Genomic DNA, 26,244 nt, shown 5'->3' with positions numbered 1-26,244 from the left:
CAGCCACGTTGCAGCGGAGAATGTGAAAAGTGTTCATATGTAGTAAAAACCTGAGAAATCCGTCCGTTTTCGTCATTTGTTATCGAATCGTCTTAAAGCCTGATCGTCACATTGGCCGCATTTCTCTCTGAGACGGTTACATTTATCGTCTGCAAAGCTATGTCGCGTGCTGCGGGATGCGGAGACACTAAAAGCATCATAGTAGAACACTGAAGAAGCTTCTAAGTTGAAGCAATAGCCAGTAAGAAGTAGTACAATTGAAGTTTTAGTTGTCGATTATTCACTTTTTAGCCGGCTTTGGTGGCTTGGACATGACCCAGGACCATAAGATTTTTCATGAAAGGAGGACTAACAGCCGCGTTGCACGGGAGAATGTGAAAAGTGTTCATATGTAGTAAAAACCTGAGAAATCCGTCCGTTTTCGTCATTTGTTATCGAATCGTCTTAAAGCCAGATCGTCACATTGGCCGCATTTCTCTCTGAAACGGTTACATTTATCGTCTACAAAGCTATGTCGCGTGCTGCGTTATGCGGAAACACTAAAAGCACCATAGTAGAACACTGAAGAAGCTTCTATGTTGAAGTAATAGCCAGTAAGAAGTAGTACAAATGAAGTTTTAGTTGTCGATTATTCACTTTTTAGCCGGCTTTGGTTGCTTGGACATGAGGTGGAACCATAAAATTTTGCATGAAAGGAAGACTAGCAGCCACGTTGCACCGGAGAATGCGAAAAGTGTTCATATGTAGTAAAAACCTGAGAAACCCGTCCGTTTTCGTCATTTGTTATCGAATCGTCTTAAAGCCAGATCGTCACATTGGCTGCTTTTCTTTCTGAGACGGTTACATTTATCGTCTGCAAATTTATGTCGCGTGCTGCGGGATGCGGAGACACTAAAAGCACCATAGTAGAACACTGAAGAAGCTTCTAAGTTGAAGCAATAGCCAGTAAGAAGTAGTACAATTGAAGTTTTAGTTGTCGATTATTCACTTTTTAGCCGGCTTTGGTGGCTTGGACATGACCTAGGACCATAAGATTATGCATGAAAGGAGGACTAATAGCCGCGTTGCACGGGAGAATGTGAAAAGTGTTCATATGTAGTAAAAACCTGAGAAATCCGTCCGTTTTCGTCATTTGTTATCGAATCGTCTTAAAGCCAGATCATCACATTATCCGCTTTTCTCTCTGAGACGGTTACATTTATCGTCTGCAAAGCTATGTCGCGTGCTGCGGTATGCGGAGACACTAAAAGCACCATAGTAGAACACTGAAGAAGCTTCTAAGTTGAAGCAATAGCCAGTAAGAAGTAGTACAATTGAAGTTTTAGTTGTCGATTATTCACTTTTTAGCCGGCTTTGGTGGCTTGGACATGACCTAGGACCATACGATTTTGCATGAAAGGAGGACTAACAGCCGCGTTGCACGGGATAATGTGAAGAGTGTTCATATGTATTAAAAACCTGAGAAATCCGTCCGTTTTCGTCATTTGTTATCGAATCGTCTTAAAGCCAGATCGTCACATTGGCCGCATTTCTCTCTGAAACGGTTACATTTATCGTCTACAAAGCTATGTCGCGTGCTGCGTTATGCGGAAACACTAAAAGCACCATAGTAGAACACTGAAGAAGCTTCTATGTTGAAGTAATAGCCAGTAAGAAGTAGTACAAATGAAGTTTTAGTTGTCGATTATTCACTTTTTAGCCGGCTTTGGTTGCTTGGACATGAGGTGGAACCATAAAATTTTGCATGAAAGGAAGACTAGCAGCCACGTTGCACCGGAGAATGCGAAAAGTGTTCATATGTAGTAAAAACCTGAGAAACCCGTCCGTTTTCGTCATTTGTTATCGAATCGTCTTAAAGCCAGATCGTCACATTGGCCGCATTTCTCTCTGAGACGGTTACATTTATCGTCTCCAAAGCTATGTCGCGTGCTGCGGTATGCGGAGACACTAAAAGCACCATAGTAGAACACTGAAGAAGCTTCTAAGTTGAAGCAATAGCCAGTAAGAAGTAGTACAATTCAAGTTTTAGTTGTCGATTATTCACTTTTTAGCCGGCTTTGGTGGCTTGGACATGACCTAGGACCATAAGATTTTGCATGAAAGGAGGACTAACAGCCGCGTTGCACGGGAGAATGTGAAAAGTGTTCATATGTAGTAAAAACCTGAGAAATCCGTCCGTTTTCGTCATTTGTTATCGAATCGACTTAAAGCCAGATCGTCACATTGGCCGCTTTTCTCTCTGAGACGGTTACATTTATCGTCTGCAAAGCAATGTCGCGTGCTGCGGTATGCGGAGACACTAAAAGCACCATAGTAGAACACAGAAGAAACTTCAAAGTTGAAGTAATAGCCAGTAAGAAGTAGTACAATTGAAGTTTTAGTTGTCGATTATTCACTTTTTAGCCGGCTTTGGTGGCTTGGACATGAGGTGGAACCATAAAATTTTGCATGAAAGGAAGACTAGCAGCCACGTTGCAGCGGAGAATGTGAAAAGTGTTCATATGTAGTAAAAACCTGAGAAATCCGTCCGTTTTCGTCATTTGTTATCGAATCGTCTTAAAGCCTGATCGTCACATTGGCCGCATTTCTCTCTGAGACGGTTACATTTATCGTCTGCAAAGCTATGTCGCGTGCTGCAGTATGCGGAAACACTAAAAGCACCATAGTAGAACACAGAAGAAGCTTCTAAGTTGAAGTAATAGCCAGTAAGAAGTAGTACAATTGAAGTTTTAGTTGTCGATTATTCACTTTTTTGCCGGCTTTGGTGGCTTGGACATGAGGTGGAACCATAAAATTTTGCATGAAAGGAAGACTAGCAGCCACGTTGCAGCGGAGAATGTGAAAAGTGTTCATATGTAGTAAAAACCTGAGAAATCCGTCCGTTTTCGTCATTTGTTATCGAATCGTCTTAAAGCCAGATCGTCACATTGGCCGCATTTCTCTCTGAGACGGTTACATTTATCGTCTGCAAAGCTATGTCGCGTGCTGCGGGATGCGGAGACACTAAAAGCACCATAGTAGAACACTGAAGAAGCTTCTAAGTTGAAGCAATAGCCAGTAAGAAGTAGTACAATTGAAGTTTTAGTTGTCGATTATTCACTTTTTAGCCGGCTTTGGTGGCTTGGACATGACCTACGACCATAAGATTATGCATGAAAGGAGGACTAACAGCCGCGTTGCACGGGAGAATGTGAAAAGTGTTCATATGTAGTAAAAACCTGAGAAATCCGTCCGTTTTCGTCATTTGTTATCAAATCGACTTAAAGCCAGATCGTCACATTGGAAGCTCTTCTGTCTGAAACTGTTACATTTATCGTCTGCAAGAGCTATGTCGCGTGCTGCGGTATGCGGAGACACTAAAAGCACCATAGTAGAACACTGAAGAAGCTTCTAAGTTGAAGCAATAGCCAGTAAGAAGTAGTACAATTGAAGTTTTAGTTGTCGATTATTCACTTTTTAGCCGGCTTTGGTGGCTTGGACATGACCTAGGACCATACGATTTTGCATGAAAGGAGGACTAACAGCCGCGTTGCACGGGATAATGTGAAGAGTGTTCATATGTATTAAAAACCTGAGAAATCCGTCCGTTTTCGTCATTTGTTATCGAATCGTCTTAAAGCCAGATCGTCACATTGGCCGCTTTTCTCTCTGAGACGGTTACATTTATCGTCTCCAAAGCTATGTCGCGTGCTGCGGTATGCGGAGACACTAAAAGCACCATAGTAGAACACTGAAGAAGCTTCTAAGTTGAAGCAATTGCCAGTAAGAAGTAGTACAATTGAAGTTTTAGTTGTCGATTATTCACTTTTTAGCCGGCTTTGTTGGCTTGGACATGACCTAGGACCATAAGATTTTGCATGAAAGGAGGACTAACAGCCGCGTTGCACGGGAGAATGTGAAAAGTGTTCATATGTAGTAAAAACCTGATAAATCCGTCCGTTTTCGTCATTTGTTATCGAATCGACTTAAAGCCAGATCGTCACATTGGCCGCTTTTCTCTCTGAGACGGTTACATTTATCGTCTGCAAAGCTATGTCGCGTGCTGCGGTATGCGGAGACACTAAAAGCACCATAGTAGAACACAGAAGAAGCTTCTAAGTTGAAGTAATAGCCAGTAAGAAGTAGTACAATTCAAGTTTTAGTTGTCGATTATTCACTTTTTAGCCGGCTTTGGTGGCTTGGACATGACCTAGGACCATAAGATTTTGCATGAAAGGAGGACTAGCAGACGCGTTGCACGGGAGAATGTGAAAAGTGTTCATATGTAGTAAAAACCTGAGAAATCCGTCCGTTTTCGTCATTTGTTATCGAATCGACTTTAAGCCACATAGTCACATTGGCCGCTCTACTCTCTGAAACGGTTACATTTATCGTCTGCAAAGCTATGTCGCGTGCTGCGGGATGCGGAGACACTAAAAGCACCATAGTAGAACACTGAAGAAGCTTCTATGTTGAAGCAATAGCCAGTAAGAAGTAGTACAATTGAAGTTTTAGTTGTCGATTATTCTCTTTTTAGCCGGCTTTGGTGGCTTGGACATGACCTAGGACCATAAGATTTTGCATGAAAGGAGGACTAACAGCCGCTTTGCACGGGAGAATGTGAAAAGTGTTCATATGTAGTAAAAACCTGAGAAATCCGTCCGTTTTCGTCATTTGTTATCGAATCGTCTTAAAGCCAGATCGTCACATTGGCCGCATTTCTCTCTGAGACGGTTACATTTATCGTCTGCAAAGCTAAGTCGCGTGCTGCGGGATGCGGAGACACTAAAAGCACCATAGTAGAACACTGAAGAAGCTTCTAAGTTGAAGCAATAGCCAGTAAGAAGTAGTACAACTGAAGTTTTAGTTGTCGATTATTCACTTTTTAGCCGGCTTTGGTGGCTTAGACATGACCTAGGACCATACGATTTTGCATGAAAGGAGGACTAACAGCCGCGTTGCACGGGAGAATGTGAAAAGTGTTCATATGTAGTAAAAACCTGAGAAATCCGTCCGTTTTCGTCATTTCTTATCGAATCGTCTTAAAGCCAGATCGTCACATTGGCCGCTTTTCTCTCTGAGACGGTTACATTTATCGTCTGCAAAGCTATGTCGCGTGCTGCGGTATGCGGAAACACTAAATGCACCATAGTAGAACACTGAAGAAGCTTCTAAGTTGAAGCAATAGACAGTAAGAAGTAGTACAATTGAAGTTTTAGTTGTCGATTATTCACTTTTTAGCCGGCTTTGTTGGCTTGGACATGACGTAGGACCATAAGATTTTGCATGAAAGGAGGACTAACAGCCGCGTTGCACGGGAGAATGTGAAAAGTGTTCATATGTAGTAAAAACCTGAGAAATCCGTCCGTTTTCGTCATTTGTTATCGAATCGACTTAAAGCCACATAGTCACATTGGCCGCTCTACTCTCTGAAACGGTTACATTTATCGTCTGCAAAGCTATGTCGCGTGCTGCAGTATGCGGAAACACTAAAAGCACCATAGTAGAACACAGAAGTAGCTTCTAAGTTGAAGTAATAGCCAGTAAGAAGTGGTACAATTGAAGTTTTAGTTGTCGATTATTCACTTTTTAGCCGTCTTTGGTGGCTTGGACATGACCTGGGACCATAAGATTTTACATGAAAGGAGGACTGGCAGCCGCGTTGCACGGGAGAATGTGAAAAGTGTTCATATGTAGTAAAAACCTGATAAATCCGTCCGTTGTCGTCATTTGTTATCGAATCGACTTAAAGGCAGATCGTCACATTGGCCGCTCTTCTCTCTGAAACGGTTACATTTATCGTCTACAAAGCTATGTCGCGTGCTGCGTTATGCGGAAACACTATAAGCACCATAGTAGAACACTGAAGAAGCTTCTATGTTGAAGTAATAGCCAGTAAGAAGTAGTACAAATGAAGTTTTAGTTGTCGATTATTCACTTTTTAGCCGGCTTTGGTTGCTTGGACATGAGGTGGAACCATAAAATTTTGCATGAAAGGAAGACTAGCAGCCACGTTGCACCGGAGAATGCGAAAAGTGTTCATATGTAGTAAAAACCTGAGAAATCCGTCCGTTTTCGTCATTTGTTATCGAATCGTCTTAAAGCCAGATCGTCACATTGGCTGCTTTTCTTTCTGAGACGGTTACATTTATCGTCTGCAAATCTATGTCGCGTGCTGCGGGATGCGGAGACACTAAAAGCACCATAGTAGAACACTGAAGAAGCTTCTAAGTTGAAGCAATAGCCAGTAAGAAGTAGTACAATTGAAGTTTTAGTTGTCGATTATTCACTTTTTAGCCGGCTTTGGTGGCTTGGACATGACCTAGGACCATAAGATTATGCATGAAAGGAGGACTAACAGCCGCGTTGCACGGGAGAATGTGAAAAGTGTTCATATGTAGTAAAAACCTGAGAAATCCGTCCGTTTTCGTCATTTGTTATCGAATCGTCTTAAAGGCAGATCATCACATTGGCCGCTTTTCTCTCTGAGACGGTTACATTTATCGTCTGCAAAGCTATGTCGCGTGCTGCGGTATGCGGAGACACTAAAAGCACCATAGTAGAACACAGAAGAAGCTTCTAAGTTGAAGCAATAGCCAGTAAGAAGTAGTACAATTGAAGTTTTAGTTGTCGATTATTCACTTTTTAGCCGGCTTTGGTGGCTTGGACATGACCTAGGACCATACGATTTTGCATGAAAGGATGACTAACAGCCGCGTTGCACGGGATAATGTGAAGAGTGTTCATATGTATTAAAAACCTGAGAAATCGGTCCGTTTTCGTCATTTGTTATCGAATTGTCTTAAAGCCAGATCGTCACATTGGCCGCTTTTCTCTCTGAGACGGTTACATTTATCGTCTCCAAAGCTATGTCGCGTGCTGCGGTATGCGGAGACACTAAAAGCACCATAGTAGAACACTGAAGAAGCTTCTAAGTTGAAGCAATAGCCAGTAAGAAGTAGTACAATTGAAGTTTTAGTTGTCGATTATTCACTTTTTAGCCGGCTTTGTTGGCTGGGACATGACCTAGGACCATAAGATTTTGCATGAAAGGAGGACTAACAGCCGCGTTGCACGGGAGAATGTGAAAAGTGTTCATATGTAGTAAAAACCTGAGAAATCCGTCCGTTTTCGTCATTTGTTATCCAATCGTCTGAAAGCCAGATCGTCACATTGGCCGCATTTCTCTCTGAGACGGTTACATTTATCGTCTGCAAAGCTATGTCGCGTGCTGCGGGATGCGGAGACACTAAAAGCACCATAGTAGAACACTGAAGAAGCTTCTAAGTTGAAGCAATAGCCAGTAAGAAGTAGTACAATTGAAGTTTTAGTTGTCGATTATTCACTTTTTAGCCGGCTTTGGTGGCTTGGACATGACCTAGGACCATAAGATTTTGCATGAAAGGAGGACTAACAGCCGCGTTGCACGGGAGAATGTGAAAAGTGTTCATATGTAATAAAAACCTGAGAAATCCGTCCGTTTTCGTCATTTGTTATCGAATCGTTTTAAAGCCAGATCGTCACATTGGCCGCATTTCTCTCTGAGACGATTACATTTATCGTCTGCAAAGCTATGTCGCGTGCTGCGGTATGCGGAGACACTAAAAGCACCATAGTAGAACACTGAAGAAGCTTCTAAGTTGAAGCAATAGCCAGTAAGAAGTAGTACAATTGAAGTTTTAGTTGTCGATTATTCACTTTATAGCCGGCTTTGGTGGCTTGGACATGACCTAGGACCATAAGATTTTGCATGAAAGGAGGACTAACAGCCGCGTTGCACGGGAGAATGTGAAAAGTGTTCATATGTAGTAAAAACCTGAGAAATCCGTCCGTTTTCGTCATTTGTTATCGAATCGACTTAAAGCCAGATCGTCACATTGGCCGCTTTTCTCTCTGAGACGGTTACATTTATCGTCTCCAAAGCTATGTCGCGTGCTGCGGTATGCGGAGACACTAAAAGCACCTTAGTAGAACACTGAAGAAGCTTCTAAGTTGAAGCAATAGCCAGTAAGAAGTAGTACAATTGAAGTTTTAGTTGTCGATTATTCACTTTTTAGCCGGCTTTGGTGGCTTGGACATGAGGTGGAACCATAAAATTTTGCATGAAAGGAAGACTAGCAGCTACGTTGCAGCGGAGAATGTGAAAAGTGTTCATATGTAGTAAAAACCTGAGAAATCCGTCCGTTTTCGTCATTTGTTATCCAATCGTCTTAAAGCCAGATCGTCACATTGGCCGCATTTCTCTCTGAGACGGTTACATTTATCGTCTGCAAAGCTATGTCGCGTGCTGCGGGATGCGGAGACACTAAAAGCACCATAGTAGAACACTGAAGAAGCTTCTAAGTTGAAGCAATAGCCAGTAAGAAGTAGTACAATTCAAGTTTTAGTTGTCGATTATTCACTTTTTAGCCGGCTTTGGTGGCTTAGACATGACCTAGGACCATAAGATTTTGCATGAAAGGAGGACTAACAGCCGCGTTGCACGGGAGAATGTGAAAAGTGTTCATATGTAATAAAAACCTGAGGAATCCGTCCGTTTTCGTCATTTGTTATCGAATCGTCTTAAAGCCAGATCGTCACATTGGCCGCATTTCTCTCTGAGACGGTTACATTTATCGTCTGCAAAGCTATGTCGCGTGCTGCGGGTTGCGGAGACACTAAAAGCACCATAGTAGAACACTGAAGAAGCTTCTAAGTTGAAGCAGTAGCCAGTAAGAAGTAGTACAATTCAAGTTTTAGTTGTCGATTATTCACTTTTTAGCCGGCTTTGGTGGCTTGGTCATGACCTAGGACCATACGATTTTGCATGAAAGGAGGACTAACAGCCGCGTTGCACGGGAGAATGTGAAAAGTGTTCATATGTATTAAAAACCTGAGAAATCCGTCCGTTTTCGTCATTTGTTATCGAATCGTCTTAAAGCCATATCGTCACATTGGCCGCTTTTCTCTCTGAGACGGTTACATTTATCGTCTGCAAAGCTATGTCGCGTGCTGCGGTATGCGGAGACACTAAAAGCACCATAGTAGAACACAGAAGAAACTTCAAAGTTGAAATAATAGCCAGTAAGAAGTAGTACAATTCAAGTTTTAGTTGTCGATTATTCACTTTTTTGCCGGCTTTGGTGGCTTGGACATGAGGTGGAACCATAAAATTTTGCATGAAAGGAAGACTAGCAGCCACGTTGCAGCGGAGAATGTGAAAAGTGTTCATATGTAGTAAAAACCTGAGAAATCCGTCCGTTTTCGTCATTTGTTATCCAATCGTCTGAAAGCCAGATCGTCACATTGGCCGCATTTCTCTCTGAGACGGTTACATTTATCGTCTGCAAAGCTATGTCGCGTGCTGCGGGATGCGGAGACACTAAAAGCACCATAGTAGAACACTGAAGAAGCTTCTAAGTTGAAGCAATAGCCAGTAAGAAGTAGTACAATTGAAGTTTTAGTTGTCGATTATTCACTTTTTAGCCGGCTTTGGTGGCTTGGACATGACCTAGGACCATAAGATTTTGCATGAAAGGAGGACTAACAGCCGCGTTGCACGGGAGAATGTGAAAAGTGTTCATATGTAATAAAAACCTGAGAAATCCGTCCGTTTTCGTCATTTGTTATCGAATCGTTTTAAAGCCAGATCGTCACATTGGCCGCATTTCTCTCTGAGACGATTACATTTATCGTCTGCAAAGCTATGTCGCGTGCTGCGGGATGCGGAGACACTAAAAGCACCATAGTAGAACACTGAAGAAGCTTCTAAGTTGAAGCAATAGCCAGTAAGAAGTAGTACAATTGAAGTTTTAGTTGTCGATTATTCACTTTTTAGCCGGCTTTGGTGGCTTGGACATGACCTAGGACCATACGATTTTGCATGAAAGGAGGACTAACAGCCGCGTTGCACGGGAGAATGTGAAAAGTGTTCATATGTATTAAAAACCTGAGAAATCCGTCCGTTTTCGTCATTTGTTATCGAATCGTCTTAAAGCCAGATCGTCACATTGGCCGCTTTTCTCTCTGAGACGGTTACATTTATCGTCTGCAAAGCTATGTCGCGTGCTGCGGTATGCGGAGACACTAAAAGCACCATAGTAGAACACTGAAGAAGCTTCTAAGTTGAAGCAATAGCCAGTAAGAAGTAGTACAATTGAAGTTTTAGTTGTCGATTATTCACTTTATAGCCGGCTTTGGTGGCTTGGACATGACCTAGGACCATAAGATTTTGCATGAAAGGAGGACTAACAGCCGCGTTGCACGGGAGAATGTGAAAAGTGTTCATATGTAGTAAAAACCTGAGAAATCCGTCCGTTTTCGTCATTTGTTATCGAATCGACTTAAAGCCAGATCGTCACATTGGCCGCTTTTCTCTCTGAGACGGTTACATTTATCGTCTCCAAAGCTATGTCGCGTGCTGCGGTATGCGGAGACACTAAAAGCACCTTAGTAGAACACTGAAGAAGCTTCTAAGTTGAAGCAATAGCCAGTAAGAAGTAGTACAATTGAAGTTTTAGTTGTCGATTATTCACTTTTTAGCCGGCTTTGTTGGCTTGGACATGACCTAGGACCTTAAGATTTTACATGACAGGAGGACTTGCAGCCGTGTTGCACGGGAGAATGTGAAAAGTGTTCATATGTAGTAAAAACCAGAGAAATCGGTCCGTTTTCGTCATTTGTTACCGAATCGACTTAAAGCCAGATCGTCACATTGGCCGCATTTCTCTCTGAGACGGTTACATTTATCGTCTGCAAAGCTATGTCGCGTGCTGCGGGATGCGGAGACACTAAAAGCACCATAGTAGAACACTGAAGAAGCTTCTAAGTTGAAGCAATAGCCAGTAAGAAGTAGTACAATTCAAGTTTTAGTTGTCGATTATTCACTTTTTAGCCGGCTTTGGTGGCTTAGACATGACCTAGGACCATAAGATTTTGCATGAAACTAGGACTAACAGCCGCGTTGCACGGGAGAATGTGAAAAGTGTTCATATGTAATAAAAACCTGAGGAATCCGTCCGTTTTCGTCATTTGTTATCGAATCGTCTTAAAGCCAGATCGTCACATTGGCCGCATTTCTCTCTGAGACGGTTACATTTATCGTCTGCAAAGCTATGTCGCGTGCTGCGGGTTGCGGAGACACTAAAAGCACCATAGTAGAACACTGAAGAAGCTTCTAAGTTGAAGCAGTAGCCAGTAAGAAGTAGTACAATTCAAGTTTTAGTTGTCGATTATTCACTTTTTAGCCGGCTTTGGTGGCTTGGTCATGACCTAGGACCATACGATTTTGCATGAAAGGAGGACTAACAGCCGCGTTGCACGGGAGAATGTGAAAAGTGTTCATATGTATTAAAAACCTGAGAAATCCGTCCGTTTTCGTCATTTGTTATCGAATCGTCTTAAAGCCATATCGTCACATTGGCCGCTTTTCTCTCTGAGACGGTTACATTTATCGTCTGCAAAGCTATGTCGCGTGCTGCGGTATGCGGAGACACTAAAAGCACCATAGTAGAACACTGAAGAAGCTTCTAAGTTGAAGCAATAGCCAGTAAGAAGTAGTACAATTGAAGTTTTAGTTGTCGATTATTCACTTTTTAGCCGGCTTTGTTGGCTTGGACATGACCTAGGACCATAAGATTTTGCATGAAAGGAGGACTAACAGCCGCGTTGCACGGGAGAATGTGAAAAGTGTTCATATGTAGTAAAAACCTGAGAAATCCGTCCGTTTTCGTCACTTGTTATCGAATCGACTTAAAGTCAGATCGTCACATTGGCCGCTTATCTCTCTGAGACGGTTACATTTATCGTCTGCAAAGCTATGTCGCGTGCTGCAGTATACCGAAACACTAAAAGCACCATAGTAGAACACAGAAGAAACTTCTAATTTGAAGTAATAGCCAGTAAGAAGTAGTACAATTCAAGTTTTAGTTTTCGATTATTCGCTTTTTAGCCGGCTTTGGTGGCTTGGACATGACCTAGGACCTTAAGATGTTCATGAAAGGAGGACTAGCAGCCGCGTTGCATGGGAGAATGTGAAAAGTATATGTAGTAAAAACCTGAGAAATCCGTCCGTTGTCGTCATTTGTTATCGAATCGACTTAAAGGCAGATCGTCACATTGGCCGCTTTTCACTCTGAGACGGTTACATTTATCGTCTGCAACGCTATGTCGCGTGCTGCGGTATGCGGAGACACTAAAAGCACCATAGTAGAACACAGAAGAAGCTTCTAAGTTGAAGTAATAGCCAGTAAGAAGTAATACAATTCAAGTTTTAGTTGTCGATTATTCACATTTTAGCCGGCTTTGGTGGCTTGGACATGACCTAGGACCTTAAGATTTTGCATGAAAGGAGGACTAGCAGCCGCGTTGCACGGGAGAATGTGAAAAGTGTTCATATGTAGTAAAAACCTGAGCAATCCGTCCGTTTTCGTCATTTGTTATCGAATCGACTTAAAGCCAGATCGTCACATTGGCCGCTCTTCTCTCTGAAACGGTTACATTTATCGTCTACAAAGCTATGTCGCGTGCTGCATTAAGCGGAAACACTAAAAGCACCATAGTAGAACACTGAAGAAGCTTCTATGTTGAAGTAATAGCCAGTAAGAAGTAGTACAATTGAAGTTTTAGTTGTCGATTATTCACTTTTTAGCCGGCTTTGGTGGCTTGGACATGACCTAGGACCATAAGATTTTGCATGAAAGGAGGACTAGCAGACGCGTTGCACGGGAGAATGTGAAAAGTGTTCATATGTAGTAAAAACCTGAGAAATCCGTCCGTTTTCGTCATTTGTTATCGAATCGACTTTAAGCCACATAGTCACATTGGCCGCTCTACTCTCTGAAACGGTTACATTTATCGTCTGCAAAGCTATGTCGCGTGCTGCGGTATGCGGAGACACTAAAAGCACCATAGTAGAACACAGAAGAAGCTTCTAAGTTGAAGTAATAGCCAGTAAGAAGTAATACAATTCAAGTTTTAGTTGTCGATTATTCACATTTTAGCCGGCTTTGGTGGCTTGGACATGACCTAGGACCTTAAGATTTTGCATGAAAGGAGGACTAGCAGCCGCGTTGCACGGGAGAATGTGAAAAGTGTTCATATGTAGTAAAAACCTGAGAAATCCGTCCGTTTTCGTCATTTGTTATCGAATCGACTTAAAGCCAGATCGTCACATTGGCCGCTCTTCTCTCTGAGACGGTTACATTTATCGTCTACAAAGCTATGTCGCGTGCTGCGGTATGCGGAGACACTAAAAGCACCATAGTAGAACACAGAAGAAACTTCAAAGTTGAAGTAATAGCCAGTAAGAAGTAGTACAATTCAAGTTTTAGTTGTCGATTATTCACTTTTTAGCCGGCTTTGGTGGCTTGGACATGACCTAGGACCATAAGATTTTGCATGAAAGGAGGACTAGCAGACGCGTTGCACGGGAGAATGTGAAAAGTGTTGATATGTAGTAAAATCCTGAGAAATCCGTCCGTTTTCGTCATTTGTTATCGAATCGACTTAAAGCCACATAGTCACATTAGCCGCTCTACTCTCTGAAACGGTTACATTTATCGTCTGCAAAGCAATGTCGCGTGCTGCAGTATGCCGAAACACTAAAAGCACCATAGTAGAACACAGAAGAAGCTTCTAAGTTGAAGTAATAGCCAGTAAGAAGTAGTACAATTGAAGTTTTAGTTGTCGATTATTCACTTTTTAGCCGGCTTTGTTGGCTTGGACATGACCTAGGACCATAAGATTTTGCATGAAAGGAGGACTAACAGCCGCGTTGCACGGGAGAATGTGAAAAGTGTTCATATGTGGTAAAAACCTGATAAATCCGTCCGTTTTCGTCATTTGTTATCGAATCGACTTAAAGGCAGATCGTCACATTGGCCGCTTTTCTCTCTGAGACGGTTATATTTATCGTCTGCAACGCTATGTCGCGTGCTGCATTATGCGGAAACACTAAAAGCACCATAGTAGAACACTGAAGATGCTTCTATGTTGAAGTAATAGCCAGTAAGAAGTAGTACCATTCAAGTTTTAGTTGTCGATTATTCACTTTTTAGCCGGCTTTGGTGGCTTGGACATGAGGTGGAACCATAAAATTTTGCATGAAAGGAAGACTAGCAGCCACGTTGCACCGGAGAATGTGAAAAGTGTTCATATGTAGTAGAAACCTGAGAAATCCGTCCGTTTTCGTCATTTGTTATCGAATCGTCTTAAAGCCAGATCGTCACATTGGCTGCTTTTCTCTCTGAGACGGTTACATTTATCGTCCGCAAATCTATGTCGCGTGCTGCGGTATGCGGAGACACTAAAAGCACCATAGTAGAACACTGAAGAAGCTTCTAAGTTGAAGCAATAGCCAGTAAGAAGTAGTAAAATTGAAGTTTTAGTTGTCGATTATTCACTTTTTAGCCGGCTTTCGTGGCTTGGACATGACCTAGGACCATAAGATTTTGCATTAAAGGAGGACTAACAGCCGCGTTGCACGGGAGAATGTGAAAAGTGTTCATATGTATTAAAAACCTGAGAAATCCGTCCGTTTTCGTCATTTGTTATCGAATCGTCTTAACGCCAGATCGTCACATTGGCCACTTTTCTCTCTGAGACGGTTACATTTATCGTCTGCAAAGCTATGTCGCGTGCTGCGGTATGCGGAGACACTAAAAGCTCCATAGTAGAACACTGAAGAATCTTCTAAGTTGAAGCAATAGCCAGTAAGAAGTAGTAAAATTGAAGTTTTAGTTGACGATTATTCACTTTTTAGCCGGCTTTGTTGGCTTGGACATGACCTAGGACCATAAGATTTTGCATGAAAGGAGGACTAGCGTCCGCGTTGCACGGGAGAAAGTGAAAAGTGTTCATATGTAGTAAAAACCTGAGAAATCCGTCCGTTTTCGTCATTTGTTATCGAATCGACTTAAAGCCAGATGGTCACATTGGCCGCTTTTCTCTCTGAGACGGTTACATTTATCGTCTGCAACTCTATGTCGCGTGCTGCGGTATGCGGAGACACTAAAAGCACCATAGTAGAACACTGAAGAAGCTTCTAAGTTGAAGCAATAGCCAGTAAGAAGTAGTAAAATTGAAGTTTTAGTTGTCGATTATTCACTTTTTAGCCGGCTTCGGTGGCTTGGACATGACCTAGGACCACATGATTTTGCATGAAAGGAGGACTAGCAGACAAGTTGCACGGGAGAATGTGAAAAGTGTTCATATGTAGTAAAAACCTGGGAAATCCGTCCGTTTTCGTCATTTGTTATCGAATCGACTTAAGGCCAGATCGTCACATTGGCCGCTCTTCTCTCTGAAACGGTTACACTTATCGTCTGCAAAGCTATGTCGCGTGCTGCGGTATGCCGAAACACTAAAAGCACCATAGTAGAACACAGAAGAAGCATCTAAGTTGAAGTAATAGCCAATAAGAAGTAATACAATTCAAGTTTTAGTTGTCGATTATTCACATTTTAGCCGACTTTGGTGGCTTGGACATGACCTAGGACCTTAAGATTTTGCATGAAAGGAGGACTAGCAGCCGCGTTGCACGGGAGAATGTGAAAAGTGTTCATATGTAGTAAAAACCTGAGAAATCCGTCCGTTTTCGTCATTTGTTATCGAATCGACTTAAAGCCAGATCGTCACATTGGCCGCTCTTCTCTCTGAGACGGTTACATATATCGTCTACAAAGCTATGTCGCGTGCTGCGGTATGCGGAGACACTAAAAGCACCATAGTAGAACACAGAAGAAACTTCAAAGTTGAAGTAATAGCCAGTAAGAAGTAGTACAATTCAAGTTTTAGTTGTCGATTATTCACTTTTTAGCCGGCTTTGGTGGCTTGGACATGACCTAGGACCATAAGATTTTGCATGAAAGGAGGACTAGCAGACGCGTTGCACGGGAGAATGTGAAAAGTGTTGATATGTAGTAAAATCCTGAGAAATCCGTCCGTTTTCGTCATTTGTTATCGAATCGACTTAAAGCCACATAGTCACATTAGCCGCTCTACTCTCTGAAACGGTTACATTTATCGTCTGCAAAGCAATGTCGCGTGCTGCAGTATGCCGAAACACTAAAAGCACCATAGTAGAACACAGAAGAAGCTTCTAAGTTGAAGTAATAGCCAGTAAGAAGTAGTACAATTGAAGTTTTAGTTGTCGATTATTCACTTTTTAGCCGGCTTTGGTGGCTTGGACATGATCTGGGACCATAAGATTTTACATGAAAGGAGGACTGGCAGCCGCGTTGCACGGGAGAATGTGAAAAGTGTTCATATGTAGTAAAAACCTGATAAATCCGTCCGTTTTTGTCATTTGTTATCGAATCGACTTAAAGGCAGATCGTCACATTGGCCGCTTTTCACTCTGAGACGGTTACATTTATCGTCTGCAACGCTATGTCGCGTGCTGCGGTATGCGGAGACACTAAAAGCACCATAGTAGAACACAGAAGAAGCTTCTAAGTTGAAGTAATAGCCAGTAAGAAGGAATACAATTCAAGTTTTAGTTGTCGATTATTCACATTTTAGCCGGCTTTGGTGGCTTGGACATGACCTAGGACCTTAAGATTTTGCATGAAACGAGGACTAGCAGCCGCGTTGCACGGGATAATGTGAAAAGTGTTCATATGTAGTAAAAACCTGAGAAATCCGTCCGTTTTCGTCATTTGTTATCGAATCGACTTAAAGCCAGATCGTCACATTGGTCGCTCTTCTCTCTGAAACGGTTACATTTATCGTCTACAAAGCTATGTCGCGTGCTGCATTATGCGGAAACACTAAAAGCACCATAGTAGAACACTGAAGATGCTTCTATGTTGAAGTAATAGCCAGTAAGAAGTAGTACCATTCAAGTTTTAGTTGTCGATTATTCACTTTTTAGCCGGCTTTGGTGGCTTGGACATGAGGTGGAACCATAAAATTTTGCATGAAAGGAAGACTAGCAGCCACGTTGCACCGGAGAATGTGAAAAGTGTTCATATGTAGTAGAAACCTGAGAAATCCGTCCGTTTTCGTCATTTGTTATCGAATCGTCTTAAAGCCAGATGGTCACATTGGCTGCTTTTCTCTCTGAGACGGTTACATTTATCGTCCGCAAATCTATGTCGCGTGCTGCGGTATGCGGAGACACTAAAAGCACCATAGTAGAACACTGAAGAAGCGTCTAAGTTATAGCAATAGCCAGTAAGAAGTAGTACTATTGAAGTTTTAGTTGTCGATTATTCACTTTTTAGCCGGCTTTGGTGGCTTGGACATGACCTAGGACCATAAGATTTTGCATGAAAGGAGGACTAACAGCCGCGTTGCACGGGAGAATGTGAAAAGTGTTCATATGTAGTAAAAACCTGAGAAATCCGTCCGTTTTCGTCATTTGTTATCGAATCGTCTTAAAGCCAGATCGTCACATTGGCCGCTTTTCTCTCTGAGACGGTTACATTTATCGTCTGCAAAGCTATGTCGCGTGCTGCGGTATGCGGAGACACTAAAAGCTCCATAGTAGAACAGTGAAGAATCTTCTAAGTTGAAGCAATAGCCAGTAAGAAGTAGTAAAATTGAAGTTTTAGTTGACGATTATTCACTTTTTAGCCGGCTTTGTTGGCTTGGACATGACCTAGGACCATAAGATTTTGCATGAAAGGAGGACTAGCGTCCGCGTTGCACGGGAGAAAGTGAAAAGTGTTCATATGTAGTAAAAACCTGAGAAATCCGTCCGTTTTCGTCATTTGTTATCGAATCGACTTAAAGCCAGATCGTCACATTGGCCGCTTTTCTCTCTGAGACGGTTACATTTATCGTCTGCAACTCTATGTCGCGTGCTGCGGTATGCGGAGACACTAAAAGAACCATAGTAGAACACTGAAGAAGCTTCTAAGTTGAAGCAATAGCCAGTAAGAAGTAGTAAAATTGAAGTTTTAGTTGTCGATTATTCACTTTTTAGCCGGCTTCGGTGGCTTGGACATGACCTAGGACCACATGATTTTGCATGAAAGGAGGACTAGCAGACAAGTTGCACGGGAGAATGTGAAAAGTGTTCATATGTAGTAAAAACCTGAGAAATCCGTCCGTTTTCGTCATTTGTTATCGAATCGACTTAAGGCCAGATCGTCACATTGGCCGCTCTTCTCTCTGAAACGGTTACACTTATCGTCTGCAAAGCTATGTCGCGTGCTGCGGTATGCCGAAACACTAAAAGCACCATAGTAGAACACAGAAGAAGCTTCTAAGTTGAAGTAATAGCCAGTAAGAAATAGTACAATTCAAGTTTTAGTTGACGATTATTCACATTTTAGCCGGCTTTGGTAGCTTGGACATGACCTAGGACCTTAAGATTTTGCATGAAAGGAGGACTAGCAAACGCGTGGCACGGGAGAATGTGAAAAGTGTTCATATGTAGTAAAAACCTGAGAAATCCGTCCGTTTTCGTCATTTGTCATCGAATCGACTAAAAGCCAGAGCGTCACCTTGGCCGCTCTACTCTCTGAAACGGTTACATTTATCGTCTGTAAAGCTATGTAGCGTGCTGCAGTATGCAGAAACACAAAAAGAACCATAGTAGAACACAGAAGAGGCTTCTAAATTGAAGTAATAGAGAGTAAGAAGTAGTACAATTCAAGTTTTAGTTGTCGATTATTCACTTTTTGCCGGCTTTGGTGGCTATGACATGACCTCGGACCATAAGATTTTGCATGAAAGGAGGACTAGCGTCCGCGTTGCACGGGAGAAAGTGAAAAGTGTTCATATGTAGTAAAAACCTGAGAAATCCGTCCGTTTTCGTCATTTGTTATCGAATCGACTTAAAGCCAGATCGTCACATTGGCCGCTTTTCTCTCTGAGACGGTTACATTTATCGTCTGCAAAGCTATGTCGCGTGCTGCGGTATGCGGAGACACTAAAAGCACCATAGTAGAGCACAGAAGAAGCTTCTAAGTTGAAGTAGTAGCCAGTAAGAAGTAGTGCAATTCAAGTTTTAGTTATCGATTATTCACTTTTTAGCCGGCTTTGGTGGCTTGGACATGACCTAGGACCTTAAGATTTTGCATGAAAGGAGGACTAGCAGCCGCGTTGCACGGGAGAATGTGAAAAGTGTTCATATGTAGTAAAAACCTGAGATATCCGTCTGTTTTCCTCATTTGTTATCGAATCGACTTAAGGCCAGATCGTCACATTGGCCCCTCTTCTCTCTGAAACGGTTACATTTATCGTCTGCAAAGCTATGTCGCGTGCTGCGATATGCAGAAACACTAAAAGCACCATAGTAGAACACAGAAAAAGTTCTAAGTTGAAGTAATAGCCAGTAAGAAGTAGTACAATTCAAGTTTTAGTTGTCGATTATTCACATTTTAGCCGGCTTTGGTGGCTATGACATGACCTAGGACCATAAGATTTTGCATGAAAGGAGGACTAACAGCCGCGTTGCACGGGAGAATGTGAAAAGTGTTCATATGTAGTAAAAACCTGAGAAATCTGTCCGTTTTCGTCATTTGTTATCGAATCGACTTAAAGCCAGATCGTCACATTGGCCGCTTTTCTCTCTGAGACGGTTACATTTATCGTCTGCAAAGCTATGTCGCGTGCTGCGGTATGCGGAGACACTAAAAGCACCATAGTAGAGCACAGAAGAAGCTTCTAAGTTGAAGTAATAGCCAGTAAGAAGTAGTGCAATTCAAGTTTTAGTTATCGATTATTCACTTTTTAGCCGGCTTTGGTGGCTTGGACATGATCTGGGACCATAAGATTTTACATGAAAGGAGGACTGGCAGCCGCGTTGCACGGGAGAATGTGAAAAGTGTTCATATGTAGTAAAAACCTGATAAATCCGTCCGTTTTCGTCATTTGTTATCGAATCGACTTAAAGCCAGATCGTCACATTGGTCGCTCTTCTCTCTGAAACGGTTACATTTATCGTCTACAAAGCTATGTCGCGTGCTGCATTATGCGGAAACACTAAAAGCACCATAGTAGAACACTGAAGATGCTTCTATTTTGAAGTAATAGCCAGTAAGAAGTAGTACCATTCAAGTTTTAATTGTCGATTATTCACTTTTTAGCCGGCTTTGGTGGCTTGGACATGAGGTGGAACCATAAAATTTTGCATGAAAGGAAGACTAGCAGCCACGTTGCACCGGAGAATGTGAAAAGTGTTCATATGTAGTAGAAACCTCAGAAATCTGTCCGTTTTCGTCATTTGTTATCGAATCGTCTTAAAGCCAGATCGTCACATTGGCTGCTTTTCTCTCTGAGACGGTTACATTTATCGTCCGCAAATCTATGTCGCGTGCTGCGGTATGCGGAGAGACTAAAAGCACCATAGTAGAACACTGAAGAAGCTTCTAAGTTGAAGCAGTAGCCAGTAAGAAGTAGTACAATTCAAGTTTTAGTTGTCGATTATTCACTTTTTAGCCGGCTTTGGTGGCTTGGACATGACCTAGGACCATACGATTTTGCATGAAAGGAGGACTAACAGCCGCGTTGCACGGGAGAATGTGAAAAGTGTTCATATGTAGTAAAAACCTGAGAAATCCGTCCGTTTTCGTCATTTGTTATCGAATCGTCTTAAAGCCAGATCGTCACATTGGCCGCTTTTCTCTCTGAGACGGTTACATTTATCGTCTGCAAAACTATGTCGCGTGCTGCGGTATGCGGAGACACTAAAAGCACCATAGTAGAACACTGAAGAAGCTTCTAAGTTGAAGCAATAGCCAGTAAGAAGTAGTAAAATTGAAGTTTTAGTTGTCGATTATTCACTTTTTAGCCGGCTTTGGTGGCTTGGACATGACCTAGGACCATAAGATTTTGCATTAAAGGAGGACTAACAGCCGCGTTGGACGGGAGAATGTGAAAAGTGTTCATATGTATTAAAAACCTGAGAAATCCGTCCGTTTTCGTCATTTGTTATCGAATCGTCTTAACGCCAGATCGTCACATTGGCCACTTTTCTCTCTGAGACGGTTACATTTATCGTCTGCAAAGCTATGTCGCGTGTTGCGGTATGCGGAGACACTAAAAGCTCCATAGTAGAACACTGAAGAATCTTCTAAGTTGAAGCAATAGCCAGTAAGAAGAAGTAAAATTGAAGTTTTAGTTGACGATTATTCAATTTTTAGCTGGCTTTGTTGGCTTGGACATGACCTAGGACCATAAGATTTTGCATGAAAGGAGGACTAGCGTCCGCGTTGCACGGGAGAAGGTGAAAAGTGTTCATATGTAGTAAAAACCTGAGAAATCCGTCCGTTTTCGTCATTTGTTATCGAATCGACTTAAAGCCAGATCGTCACATTGGCCGCTTTTCTCTCTGAGACGGTTACATTTATCGTCTGCAACTCTATGTCGCGTGCTGCGGTATGCGGAGACACTAAAAGCACCATAGTAGAACACTGAAGAAGCTTCTAAGTTGAAGCAATAGCCAGTAAGAAGTAGTAAAATTGAAGTTTTAGTTGTCGATTATTCACTTTTTAGCCGGCTTCGGTGGCTTGGACATGACCTAGGACCACATGATTTTGCATGAAAGGAGGACTAGCAGACAAGTTGCACGGGAGAATGTGAAAAGTGTTCATATGTAGTAAAAACCTGAGAAATCCGTCCGTTTTCGTCATTTGTTATCGAATCGACTTAAGGCCAGATCGTCACATTGGCCGCTCTTCTCTCTGAAACGGTTACACTTATCGTCTGCAAAGCTATGTCGCGTGCTGCGGTATGCCGAAACACTAAAAGCACCATAGTAGAACACAGAAGAAGCTTCTAAGTTGAAGTAATAGCCAGTAAGAAATAGTACAATTCAAGTTTTAGTTGTCGATTATTCACATTTTAGCCGGCTTTGGTAGCTTGGACATGACCTAGGACCTTAAGATTTTGCATGAAAGGAGGACTAGCAAACGCGTGGCACGGGAGAATGTGAAAAGTGTTCATATGTAGTAAAAACCTGAGAAATCCGTCCGTTTTCGTCATTTGTCATCGAATCGACTAAAAGCCAGAGCGTCACCTTGGCCGCTCTACTCTCTGAAACGGTTACATTTATCGTCTGTAAAGCTATGTCGCGTGCTGCAGTATGCAGAAACACAAAAAGAACCATAGTAGAACACAGAAGAGGCTTCTAAATTGAAGTAATAGAGAGTAAGAAGTAGTACAATTCAAGTTTTAGTTGTCGATTATTCACTTTTTGCCGGCTTTCGTGGCTATGACATCACCTCGGACCATAAGATTTTGCATGAAAGGAGGACTAGCGTCCGCGTTGCACGGGAGAAAGTGAAAAGTGTTCATATGTAGTAAAAACCTGAGAAATCCGTCCGTTTTCGTCATTTGTTATCGAATCGACTTAAAGCCAGATCGTCACATTGGCCGCTTTTCTCTCTGAGACGGTTACATTTATCGTCTGCAAAGCTATGTCGCGTGCTGCGGTATGCGGAGACACTAAAAGCACCATAGTAGAGCACAGAAGAAGCTTCTAAGTTGAAGTAGTAGCCAGTAAGAAGTAGTGCAATTCAAGTTTTAGTTATCGATTATTCACTTTTTAGCCGGCTTTGGTGGCTTGGACATGCCCTAGGACCTTAAGATTTTGCATGAAAGGAGGACTAGCAGCCGCGTTGCACGGGAGAATGTGAAAAGTGTTCATATGTAGTAAAAACCAGAGATATCCGTCTGTTTTCGTCATTTGTTATCGAATCGACTTAAGGCCAGATCGTCACATTGGCCCCTCTTCTCTCTGAAACGGTTACATTTATCGTCTGCAAAGCTATGTCGCGTGCTGCGATATGCAGAAACACTAAAAGCACCATAGTAGAACACAGAAAAAGCTTCTAAGTTGAAGTAATAGCCAGTAAGAAGTAGTACAATTCAAGTTTTAGTTGTCGATTATTCACATTTTAGCCGGCTTTGGTGGCTATGACATGACCTAGGACCATAAGATTTTGCATGAAAGGAGGACTAACAGCCGCGTTGCACGGGAGAATGTGAAAAGTGTTCATCTGTAGTAAAAACCTGAGAAATCCGTCCGTTTTCGTCATTTGTTATCGAATCGACTTAAAGCCAGATCGTGACATTGGCCGCTTTTCTCTCTGAGACGGTTACATTTATCGTCTGCAAAGCTATGTCGCGTGCTGCGGTATGCGGAGACACTAAAAGCACCATAGTAGAGCACAGAAGAAGCTTCTAAGTTGAAGTAATAGCCAGTAAGAAGTAGTGCAATTCAAGTTTTAGTTATCGATTATTCACTTTTTAGCCGGCTTTGGTTGCTTGGACATGACCTAGGAGCTTAAGATTTTGCATGAAAGGTCGTCTAGCAGCCGCGTTGCACGGGAGAATGTGAAAAGTGTTCATATGTTGTAAAAACCTGAGAAATCCGTCCGTTTTCGTCATTTGTCATCGAATCGACTTAAAGCCAGAGCGTCACCTTGGCCGCTCTACTCTCTGAAACGGTTACATTTATCGTCTGCAAAGCTATCTCGCGTGCTGCAGTATGCAGAAACACAAAAAGAACCATAGTAGAACACAGAAGAAGCTTCTAAGTTGAAGTAATAGCCAGTAAGAAGTAGTACAATTCATGTTTTAGTTGTCGATTATTCACTTTTTAGCCGGCTTTGGTGGCTATGACATGACCTAGGACCATACGATTTTGCATGAAAGGAGGACTAACAGCCGCGTTGCACGGGAGAATGTGAAAATTGTTCATATGTAGTAAAAACCTGAGAAATCCGTCCGTTTTCGTCATTTGTTTTCGAATCGACTTAAAGCCAGATCGTCACATTGGCCGCTCTCCTCTCTGAAACGGTTACATTTATCGTCTGCAAAGCTATGTCGCGTACTGCAGTATGCGGAAACACTAAAAGCACCATAGTAGAACACAGAGGAAGCTTCTAAATTGAAGTAATAGAGAGTAAGAAGTAGTACAATTCAAGTTTTAGTTGTGGATTATTCACTTTTTGCCGGCTTTGGTGGCTATGACATGACCTAGGACCATAAGATTTTGCATGAAAGGAGGACTAGCGTCCGCGTTGCACGGGAGAAAGTGAAAAGTGTTCATATGTAGTAAAAACCTGAGAAATCCGTCCGTTTTCGTCATTTGTTATCGAATCGACTTAAAGCCAGATCGTCACATTGGCCGCTTTTCTCTCTGAGACGGTTACATTTATCGTCTGCAAAGCTATGTCGCGTGCTGCGGTATGCGGAGACACTAAAAGCACCATAGTAGAGCACAGAAGAAGCTTCTATGTTGAAGTAATAGCCAGTAAGAAGTAGTGCAATTCAAGTTTTAGTTATCGATTATTCACTTTTTAGCCGGCTTTGGTGGCTTGGACATGACCTAGGACCTTAAGATTTTGCATGAAAGGAGGACTAGCAGCCGCGTTGCACGGGAGAATGTGAAAAGTGTTCATATGTAGTAAAAACCTGAGATATCCGTCTGTTTTCGTCATTTGTTATCGAATCGACTTAAGGCCAGATCGACACATTGGCCCCTCTTCTCTCTGAAACGGTTACATTTATCTTCTGCAAAGCTATGTCGCGTGCTGCGATATGCGGAAACACTAAAAGCACCATAGTAGAACACAGAAGAAGCTTCTAAGTTGAAGTAATAGCCAGTAAGAAGTAGTACAATTCAAGTTTTAGTTGTCGATTATTCTCTTTTTAGCCGGCTTTGGTGGCTATGACATGACCTAGGACCATAAGATTTTGCATGAAAGGAGGACTAACAGCCGCGTCGCACGGGAGAATGTGAAAAGTGTTCATATGTAGTAAAAACCTGAGAAATCCGTCCGTTTTCGTCATTTGTTATCGAATCGACTTAAAGCCAGATCGTCACATTGGCCGCTTTTCTCTCTGAGACGGTTACATTTATCGTCTGCAAATCTATGTCGCGTGCTGCGGTATGCGGAGACACTAAAAGCACCATAGTAGAACACTGAAGAAGCTTCTAAGTTGAAGCAATAGCCAGTAAGAAGTAGTAAAATTGAAGTTTTAGTTGTCGATTATTCACATTTTAGCCGGCATTGGTAGGTTGGACATGACCTAGGACCTTAAGATTTTGCATGAAAGGAGGACTAGCAGACGCGTTGCACGGGAGAATGTGAAAAGTGTTCATATGTAGTAAAAACCTGAGAAATCCGTCCGTTTTCGTCATTTGTCGTCGAATCGACTTAAAGCCAGAGCGTCACATTGGCCGCTCTACTCTTTGAAACGGTTACATTTATCGTCTGCAAAGCTATGTCGCGTGCTGCAGAAACACAAAAAGAACCATAGTAGAACACAGAAGAAGCTTCTAAGTTGAAGTAATAGCCAGTAAGAAGTAGTACAATTCATGTTTTAGTTGTCGATTATTCACTTTTTAGCCGGCTTTGGTGGCTATGACATGACCTAGGACCATAAGATTTTGCATGAAAGGAGGACTAGCGTCCGCGTTGCACGGGAGAAAGTGAAAAGTGTTCATATGTAGTAAAAACCTGAGAAATCCGTCCGTTTTCGTCATTTGTTATCGAATCGACTTAAAGCCAGATCGTCACATTGGCCGCTTTTCTCTCTGAGACGGTTACATTTATCGTCTGCAAAGCTATGTCGCGTGCTGCGGTATGCGGTGACACTAAAAGCACCATAGTAGAACACAGAAGAAGCTTCTAAGTTGAAGTAATAGCCAGTAAGATGTAGTGCAATTCAAGTTTTAACCATCGATTATTCACTTTTTAGCCGGCTTTGGTGGCTTGGACATGACCTAGGAACTTAAGATTTTGCATGAAAGGAGGACTAGCAGCCGCGTTGCACGGGAGAATGTGAAAAGTGTTCATATGTAGTAAAAACATGGGAAATCCGTCCGTTTTCGTCATTTGTTATCGAATCGACTTAAAGCCAGATCCTCACATTGGCTGCTTCTCTTTCTGAGACTATTACATTTATCGTCTGCAAAGCTATGTCGATTGCTGCGGTCTGCGGAGACACTAAAAGCACCATAGGAGAACACAGAAGAAGCATCTAAGTTGAAGTAATAGCCAGTAAGAAGTAGTACAATTGAAGTTTTAGTTGTTGATTATTCACTTCTTAGCCGGCTTTGGTGGCTTGGACATGACCTGGGACCTTACGATTTTGCATGAAAGGAGGACTAGCAGCCGCGTTGCATGGGAGAATGTGAAAAGTGTTCGTGTGTAGTAAAAACCTGAGAAATCCGTCCGTTTTCGTCATTTGTTATCGAATCGACTTAAAGCCAGATCGTCACATTGGCCGCTCTCCTCTCTGAAACGGTTACATTTATCGTCTGCAAAGCTATGTCGCGTACTGCAGTATGCGGAAACACTAAAAGCCCCATAGTAGAACACA

This window comes from Schistocerca gregaria, unplaced genomic scaffold (genome assembly GCF_023897955.1).
Source record: "Schistocerca gregaria isolate iqSchGreg1 unplaced genomic scaffold, iqSchGreg1.2 ptg000469l, whole genome shotgun sequence".
Lineage (NCBI taxonomy): Eukaryota > Metazoa > Arthropoda > Insecta > Orthoptera > Acrididae > Schistocerca > Schistocerca gregaria.
The sequence above is the reverse complement of the archived record's forward strand: the minus strand, read 5'-3'. Positions refer to the sequence as shown.